This window comes from Euprymna scolopes, chromosome 40, assembly GCF_053919585.1.
Source record: "Euprymna scolopes isolate OS-2025 chromosome 40, ASM5391958v1, whole genome shotgun sequence".
In the NCBI taxonomy this organism is placed as follows: Eukaryota; Metazoa; Mollusca; class Cephalopoda; order Sepiida; family Sepiolidae; genus Euprymna; species Euprymna scolopes.
The window spans coordinates 29,843,515-29,851,237 of record NC_136521.1 but is presented as its reverse complement, the minus strand read 5'-3'; positions in this window follow the sequence as shown (position 1 = coordinate 29,851,237).

Sequence of the window (7,723 nt, the reverse complement as noted above, 5' to 3'; positions counted from 1 at the left end):
TTTTTTTCCGACGATTATCATAGTTTACGGACTTAAATATCATCTTAATTTTTTTTCCGACGAGTATCATAGTTTACGGACTTAAATATCATATTAATTTTTTTCCGACGATTATCATAGTTTACGGACTTAAATATCATATTAATTTTTTTTCCGACGATTATCATAGTTTACGGACTTAAATATCATATTAATTTTTTTTCCGACAATTATCGTAGTTTACGGACTTAAATATCATATTAATTTTTTTTCCGACGATTATCATAGTTTACGGACTTAAATATCATATTAATTTTTTTCCGACGATTATCATAGTTTACGGACTTAAATATCATATTAATTTTTTTTCCGACGATTATCATAGTTTACGGACTTAAATATCATCTTAATTTTTTTTCCGACTATTATCGTAGTTTACGGACTTAAATATTATCTTAATTTTTTTTCCGACAATTATCGTAGTTTACGGACTTAAATATCATATTAATTTTTTTTCCGACGATTATCATAGTTTACGGACTTAAATATCATATTAATTTTTTTTCCGACGATTATCATAGTTTACGGACTTAAATATCATATTAATTTTTTTTCCGACTATTATCGTAGTTTACGGACTTAAATATCATATTAATTTTTTTTCCGACAATTATCGTAGTTTACGGACTTAAATATCATATTAATTTTTTTTCCGACGATTATCATAGTTTACGGACTTAAATATCATATTAATTTTTTTTCCGACGATTATCATAGTTTACGGACTTAAATATCATATTAATTTTTTTTCCGACGATTATCATAGTTTACGGACTTAAATATCATATTAATTTTTTTTCCGACGATTATCATAGTTTACGGACTTAAATATCATATTAATTTTTTTTCCGACGATTATCATAGTTTACGGACTTAAATATCATCTTAATTTGTTTTCCGACGATTATCGTAGTTTACGGACTTAAATATCATATTAATTTTTTTTCCGACGATTATCATAGTTTACGGACTTAAACATCATCTTAATTTTTTTCCCGACGATTATCATAGTTTACGGACTTAAACATCATATTAAATTTTTTTCCGACGATTATCATAGTTTACGGACTTAAACATCATATTAAATTTTTTTCCGACGATTATCATAGTTTACGGACTTAAACATCATATTAATTTTTTTTCCGACGATTATCATAGTTTACGGACTTAAATATCATATTAATTTTTTTTCCGACGATTATCATAGTTTACGGACTTAAACATCATATTAATTTTTTTTCCGACGATTATCATAGTTTACGGACTTAAACATAATCTTAATTTTTTTTCCGACGATTATCATAGTTTACGGACTTAAATATCATATTAAATTTTTTTCCGACGATTATCATAGTTTATGGACTTAAACATCATATTAAATTTTTTTCCGACGATTATCATAGTTTACGGACTTAAACATCATATTACATTTTTTTCCGACGATTATCATAGTTTACGGACTTAAATATCATATTAATTTTTTTTCCGACGATTATCATAGTTTACGGACTTAAATATCATATTAATTTTTTTTCCGACGATTATCATAGTTTACGGACTTAAATATCATCTTAATTTTTTTTCCGACGATTATCATAGTTTACGGACTTAAATATCATATTAATTTTTTTTCCGACGATTATCATAGTTTACGGACTTAAATATCATATTAATTTTTTTTCCGACGATTATCATAGTTTACGGACTTAAATATCATATTAATTTTTTTTCCGACGATTATCATAGTTTACGGACTTAAATATCATATTAATTTTTTTTCCGACGATTATCAAAGTTTACGGACTTAAATATCATCTTAATTTTTTTTCCGACGATTATCATAGTTTACGGACTTAAATATCATCTTAATTTTTTTTCCGACGATTATCATAGTTTACGGACTTAAATATCATCTTAATTTTTTTTCCGACGATTATCATAGTTTACGGACTTAAATATCATATTAATTTTTTTTCCGACGATTATCATAGTTTACGGACTTAAATATCATATTAATTTTTTTTCCGACGATTATCATAGTTTACGGACTTAAATATCATATTAATTTTTTTTCCGACGATTATCAAAGTTTACGGACTTAAATATCATCTTAATTTTTTTTCCGACGATTATCATAGTTTACGGACTTAAATATCATATTAATTTTTTTTCCGACGATTATCATAGTTTACGGACTTAAATATCATATTAATTTTTTTTCCGACGATTATCATAGTTTACGGACTTAAATATCATCTTAATTTTTTTTCCGACGATTATCATAGTTTACGGACTTAAATATCATATTAATTTTTTTCCGACGATTATCATAGTTTACGGACTTAAATATCATCTTAATTTTTTTTCCGACGATTATCATAGTTTACGGACTTAAATATCATATTAATTTTTTTTCCAGCGATTATCATAGTTTACGGACTTAAATATCATCTTAATTTTTTTTCCGACGATTATCATAGTTTACGGACTTAAATATCATATTAATTTTTTTTCCGACGATTATCATAGTTTACGGACTTAAATATCATATTAAATTTTTTTCCGACGATTATCATAGTTTACGGACTTAAATATAATCTTAATTTTTTTTCCGACGATTATCATAGTTTACGGACTTAAATATCATCTTAATTTTTTTTCCGACGATTATCATAGTTTACGGACTTAAATATCATCTTAAGTTTTTTTCCGACGATTATCATAGTTTACGGACTTAAATATCATATTAATTTTTTTTCCGACGATTATCATAGTTTACGGACTTAAATATCATATTAATTTTTTTTCCGACGATTATCATAGTTTACGGACTTAAATATATTAATTTTTTTTCCGACGATTATCATAGTTTACGGACTTAAATATCATATTAATTTTTTTTCCGACGATTATCATAGTTTACGGACTTAAATATCATATTAACAGAAAAAATGTTGAACAAAAATAAATTTAATGACTAATAAGACAGGGTTCTAATTACACGTTGGTAAAGAAATGAAATGTAAGTCAGAGAACAATGAAGTAGAACTTTATATAATGAGACAGAGAACCAAATGACCTGCCCCAGCGTAGTATAAACACCCTCAACCACTCATGTTAAGAACGGCTTTCGGAATACCCCCCAAACTCCCCATGTTAAGAACGGCTTCCGAAGTTGGGGGTGTTTATTCCGAAAGCCGTTCTTAATATGGAGAGGTTAGGATGTTTATAATACGCTGAGACACGTCGTTAAAATTTACTGAACTAAAAGTCATTAAATTTATGTTTTCAAAATTTTTCAGTTAATATGATACTTAAGTCTGTAATCTATGATAATCGTCCAAAAAAAGTTTTAAAACAATTGTAAAAGACACATTTTTAAGGGGGAAGCACTCTCCTACAGGTCCGGCAGATATTTCTCTGTTAGGTGGCAGAGAGGAAGGGGGAGTCTCAGAAAAGTGCATTTTGTTTCCGCTAGATGACAGTGTTGCACGCGCATGCGCGTAAAAAGATGGCAGTCAAAGAATACAATGTATAATACAGTTTTTTTTTTTTTTTTTTTTTTTTAAATATTTCGATAACTACTTACTTCTACAAAATTACCATGCGATTTTCGTATTCAGCATAGTCGAAAACCTACAAAAGTCGTTATTGTAAAGAAAATTGTGGAGGTGGACCTAATGTAAAAATTTACCTTTATTTTTTGCATCCAAGGAATGCATCTCAATTTTCTAATGAAAAACGCCACATAGGATGCAATCAATCTGTAACAATTGTAGGTTATTCATTTGAAATGTTGGCACTCAATAAGCGTGGCTAAACAAGAAAGAACCGCAAACACTTCACGCAATCTTAATTATCTCCCTTACATTCCATTTTAAAACATTTGATTATTTCCCCTGAACGCAAAAATCATGTATCTTGGTCGAAACAGGTAGTATAAACTGTTATTAATAGGGACGTGCAAAATGAATGCCGATGCTCAAAATGTATAAACATTTTGGTGCTGTTTTACAATTTGTCCTTGTGCAGAAGGAGACAACTCTCGTTTATAAAAGAGATTTGTTCATTTTTTTTTAATCTCATAATTTAAGACGACGCTCGATGCTGCCTTTTTTTATTAAAGCAAAACATAAAAAAAAAAGAAAGCTGCGACGAATTTTTTTAATGTGACAAAGTTGATAACATTAATAATTAAGGCCTAAAACTGCACCGTTTGTTCATTTTCACCAGGATTTGACGTCCCCTAGGGACTTTTGGGGCTAAATGTAGGGGTAGCAAATGCTGAACTTGGTCATTTTTTGATGCCTCGTATACTGTGAACTCACGGGGGGACTGCATGCTTATTGCTTAATGCTTCACTTTTATTTTAAACATTTTCAGTGGAGAAAATCGCATTTCAAATGTGTCCAAAATCCGTGTACTAACAGGTATCTGGGAAATTTCAGCTACGAAGAGGGGGGCGCAAGGGAGATAACTCCATCTAATTTTTTGAAGTTTGCAAAATGCATACGAAGTTCTAATAATTTGATTATTAAATTTTAGGTGCTTGGTCAGATTGGTACTTATAGCGCAAAACATAAATGAAGAAAAACTTTTACCGTGTACCTACTTGTCACGGAATAAAAGTAGTATATTCTAAAACTCACAAAACTTGATCACATAGTTTTGTTCTATTTTCGAAAATGGCGGAAAATCGATAGGGAGACATAGTAGTTTTGGAAGATAAATATTAGTTTTCTGGGACTGGTTCAAAGATAATTAATAAAGTAAAGTCTTAAGATATTGAATTAAATAATAAAAAAACACTTTATTTGTACAAAAAAAAAAAGAGAAGCTTAATTAGCCCTCGAAAGCAAGAGATGCTGGCTTCGCACAATTAAAACAAACGAAAAGTCGTCTAGTATGAGTTTTACTGAAGCCCGAAATGTCAGAAGGTGAAAAGGCTATGAAAATGACGTCAGTTGGGTGAAGGGAATGAGGAGGTGCAAAAAAGGGACTGTTTTTTCTCCAAGACGTGCATCCGTACATTCCTATCATGAACGTTTGTATAATTTGTACTATTTTTTGATTTAATTATTTTTGTGTGTTCCTGCTTTGAAATTTTTTCATGTTTTCATTTGTAAACATTTTTTTCAATATTTTGTAAAGGTTATGTTACGTTGAAGATTACACGTTCATTCATGCAAGGAAAATATTACAGATAACAATTACACTAAAAATGTAATCTTAAAAAAAAAAGGAAATATTTTTGCAATTATACTTTTTTTGTGTGAAAATATTAAGTAGACAATGCTTAATTCAATGATAATATCGGTAGTTCAAGAAAGTAATCTTTCTTCGAGTTATATTGAATTCAGTAATACGGACTTTAGAGGCAGTTTTCGAAATGTTTCTGAAAAAATTAAATATTTTCATTGTTACAATTTACGATGCTTTATTTTCATAAAAAAGCAAATTGATTCATTTTTTTACTACTGAAAGCCATAAATTTAGTAAAGGTATATTTTGTTTAATTAGAATGATACATTTCCACTAAGATTCAAATAAAAAGATATGGGTTCATTATATTACGTAATCATTATTTGATAAATACTGAAAATTACATTAAAATTTGTTAATTTCTTGATTTTTGGTGATTTTTTAAGTAAATGGACTACATTTTCAGAATCGGCTATTCATTTTGCACGTACCTACGAAAAAACAAATTTGTCGTTTTTTACTGATAAGCGAAGCCATTTTAATATTCTTAAAATTTTGTTTTCAACTTATATAAAATGGCCCTTCTAAAATAATGTTTTGATAATTTGAAAATGTTATTTTCTGAAGAATAACAAAAAAATTAAAAAAATACACGTCATGTTAATAAATTATTGTTTGGTATTATATCGTACGTTTCGGTTGATATATATATATATATATATATATATATATATATATATATATATATATATATATATAAAATTGAAATGAAATTCTGTTGTCTACCTTGATTTTACTATCACCTGTACTTTTCTCCCCATCATCGAAATAGAGTAAAATTTGATTTTCTTTAATAATAATAATAAAAAAAAAACACTACTTAATCAGATTACATGATTTTTTGAATAATTTATCTTTGTTCTGTGACTGGCACAGGCTTTTCTGTATTTTCTTTACTTTTAATTGTTGCCATAAGTGCCAATTTGAATAAGCACCAAATTATATAAAGATATTTTTGAAAAAACAAAACAAAACAAACAAACAAAAAAAACGACAAAAACAGAAAGACAAAGGGAATACCTAAAATTATTCAAAACTAAAATAATGTCGTCAAATTTGGCAAACTTAAAAAAATAGATGGAGCTATCTCCCTTCTTCGTAGCTGAGATTTCCAAGATGGCTGTTGTTGCGGTCGTCCTCACTAAAATTTGATTTTTCTCTGTAAAAAACGCATTTGAGCAAATTAAGCGATTTTTAAAATGAGAATTTCATTCCATAACGGGCACGTACATCAGAGAAATTTTTTCTTTATCCTCGTTTTATTTTTAAAAAAAATGTTTTTGCTAAACTGCATAATCACCAAACTTTATCATTACATTAAAATTAGTTGAAAAAATCCTTTTTTTTTTACAGCTATTATAATATAATTGAGTTACCTCCGATAGAACAATAAGTTAAGGTTTCGTATTATCATTGAATTTTCTCACTAACATGTCCCTATTCCAGATTCGTGGCTTTGACCGCCATCAGTGAACTCTAGGTAGCCCCCAAAGCGCACCATTGAATTATCTTCTTGATTTGTAACTCGTGTAACTTTTAATGCAAGTTAATATTATCATCACTTTTGTAACATTCAATAGAGGACGTTTATTATTCTTAAAAGTTTTTTTGTCAGCATATAATAGGCACGGGCAAAAATGGGCGGACAAAAATAGGGGGACCTAGTTTTGAAAGCCGATTTATCATAATTTTTTTGTAAGTTTCTTTTTGATTGCATTTGAAAGATTAGAGACTAAAGTTAATTTCCTAAAGGAAAAAAATATTTGTACACGTGAAAAAAAAAGTTATGAAAATGTTTTCACGGCGAGCAAATAAATTCAATTAAATTTTGAAGTTAAAAAAATTCGTTGTAAAAATCCTTTAAAAGATTAATATTAGTTTTCTGGGTCTATTTCAAAGATAATTAGTAAAGTCCTAAGATATTGAATTAAATAAAAAAAAACGCCTTGTTTATACAAAATACAGCTTAATTAGCCCTAAAAAAGCAAGTAATTATGCTGTTCGGCAAAACGCAACCGATAACAGTTTATAAACACGAATATACGGAAGCCCAAAATTTCAGCGAATCAAAACGCTGTTTCAAAATGACGTCATGATAGTAAAAGGAGGTAGGGGGTGTCAGATTTTTTTTTTCTCAGACAGCAATCCATTCTGAACGTTTGTATCAATTTTTATCATTTTTTAGTTTAATTATTTTTTATGTTCCTGTTTTTAAATTATTTTTTTTTAATTATTGTTCAAGATTATATAAAAATTATGTTACGCCGAAAGTTTCACGTTCTTGCGAGCAAGGAAATTATTAAAATCTTGCATATAAAAATATTTTTGCTATTATAATTTTTTCTGTGTGAAAATATTAAATAAACAATGCTTAGTTCAATGGTAATATCGGTAGTTCGAGAAATTAATGTTTCTTCGAGTT